Here is a 2,604-nt window from a genome sequence, read left to right as displayed (position 1 = left end):
GCCCAAAAGCCACTCGAGCTCATTCACACCGATGTGTGCGGTCCAATAAAGCCAAGCTCTTTGGGTAAAAATAATTATTTCCTTCTCTTCATTGATGATTTTTCAAGGAAAACCTAGATGTATTTCTTGAAGCAGAAATCAGAAGTCTTTGGAGCATTCAAGAAATTCAAAGCCGCTATAGAAAATGAGAGTGGTTGCAAGATCAAAGCCATGAGATCTGATTAAGGAGGAGAATTCACTTCGAATGAATTTCAAGAATTCTGTTAAGCCAATGGAATTCGTCGACCTTTGATAATTTCAAGATCCCCTCAACAAAATGGTGTGGCCGAAAGAAAAAATCGAACTATCCTCGACATGGCTCGAAGTATGCTCAAAAGTAAGAGGTTGCCTAAGGAGTTGTGGGCAGAAGCTGTAGCATGTGTTGTCTACTTATCCAATCAGTCTCCAACAAGAAGTGTGTGGGGAAAGACTCTTCAAGAAGCATGGAGAGGAAGAAAGCCAGATATTTCTAATGTAAGAGTTTTTGGAAGCATAGCCCATGTACATGTACCAGAGGAGAGGAGGACGAAACTCGACGATAAAAGTGAGAAGTTCATCTTCATCGGCTATGAATCAAATTCAAAAGGCTATAAGCTGTATAATCCAAACAATAGGAAGACGGTGATCAGTCGAGAAGTGACGTTCGATGAAGAAGGAGACTGGGATTTTGGCTCTCATGCAGGTGATCTACACTTCCTTCCTCAGTTTGAAGAAGAGAATGAACAAGGGATGATGAAGCAAGCAAAAGAGGTTCAACAAGAATCCACTACTCCACATGCTTCACCAACATCAACCAATCATGGCAATTCACTAGCATCAGCATCGTCAAGTGGGAGCCTAAATGAAAGAGAAGTACCACGCACAAGAAGTATACGAGATCTCTATGAGGTAACTGAAAGACTTGATAATCCTACGATTTTCTATCTCTTTGCTGATTGTGAACCAGTTGACTTCCAAGAAGCAGTGCAAGATACTAAGTGGAGGAAAGCAATGGATGAAGAAATTGAAGCAATCCAAAAGAATGATACATGGGAACTCGCTATTCTTCCAAAAAGACACAAAGCCATCGGAGTCAAGTGGGTGTATAAGACAAAGAAGAATGTCAACGGAGAGGTCGAAAGATACAAGGCAAGATTAGTGGCGAATGACTATAGTCAAAGAGTCGGAATCGACTATGATGAGGTATTTACACCCATTGCTCGGTTGGAAACTATACGATTACTAATTTCTTTGGCAGCTTAAAACAAATGAAAGGTTCAACAAATGGATGTGAAGTCCGCTTTCCTAAATAGACTACTTGAAGAAGAAGTCTACATTTAGCAACCATCATGCTATGAAATCAAAGGGCATGAAGACAAAGTTCTGAAGTTGAAGAAAGCCCTTTATGGGTTAAAACAAGCGCCACGAGCATGGAATAGTCGCATCGACAAGTACTTTCAGGAGAACAACTTCATCAAGTGCCCTCATGAAGATATTCTAATTGTGTGCTTATATGTGGATGATCTAATCTTCACTAGAAGTAATCCAAACATGTTTGAAAAGTTCAAAAGAGTGATGACCAAAGAATTCGAGATGACTGACATTGGGCTGATGGTATATTACCTAGGCATTGAAGTCAAGCAGAACGAAGAAGGCATTTTCATCTCCCAAGAAAGCTACACAAAAGAGATACTGAAAAAGTTCAAAATGGACGACCGCAAGCCCATAAGCACGCCAGTGGAGTGCGGAGTCAAACTAACCAAGCATGACAAAGGAGAAAGCGTAGATCCAACATTTTTCAAAAGTCTAGTTGGAAGCTTGCACTACTTGACTTGCACAAGACCAGATATTCTCTATGCTGTCAGATTAGTCAGTCGCTACATGGAGAATCCCACAACTACACATTTGAAGACCGCCAAAAGAATTCTTCGATATCTTAAAGGTACTGTTAACTTTGGCTTGTTCTATTCAAGTTCTGATAACTACAAACTTGTTGGATATAGTGACAGTGATTGGGCAGGAGATTCCGACGATAGAAAAAACACTACTGGATTTGTGTTCTTCATAGGAGACACTGCATTCACATGGATGTCAAAGAAGCAACCGATTGTCACTCTCTCTACCTGTGAAGTTGAATACGTAGCCGCTACCTCATGTGTCTGTCATGCAATTTGGCTGAGAAACTTGCTAAAAGAATTAAGCATGCCACAAGAAAAGCCAACAGAGATCTATGTCGACAACAAGTCTGCAATAGCTCTAGCAAAGAATCCAATATTTCATGACAAGAGCAAGCACATAGATACCAGTTATCACTACATAAGAGAGTGCATTGCAAGAAACGATGTGCAAGTGGAATACATGAAGTCTCAAGACTAAGTCGCCAACAAATTCACCAAGCCACTCAAACAAGAAGACTTTATCAGACTGAGAAACTTAATCGGCGTCACAAGACAAGATTAAGGGGGGATGTTAAAAGGTAATCTTGTCTTCGGCCCAAGACAAGTGATCCAACCCAAAGCCAATGTGCAAATGCTAGAAAATTCTAACAATCTATGTCGGTAATAGTAACTGGAAAATTCCAGCTAT

This window comes from Malus domestica, chromosome 02, assembly GCF_042453785.1.
Source record: "Malus domestica chromosome 02, GDT2T_hap1".
Taxonomy (NCBI): Eukaryota; Viridiplantae; Streptophyta; class Magnoliopsida; order Rosales; family Rosaceae; genus Malus; species Malus domestica.
This window is presented reverse-complemented; position numbering follows the sequence as displayed.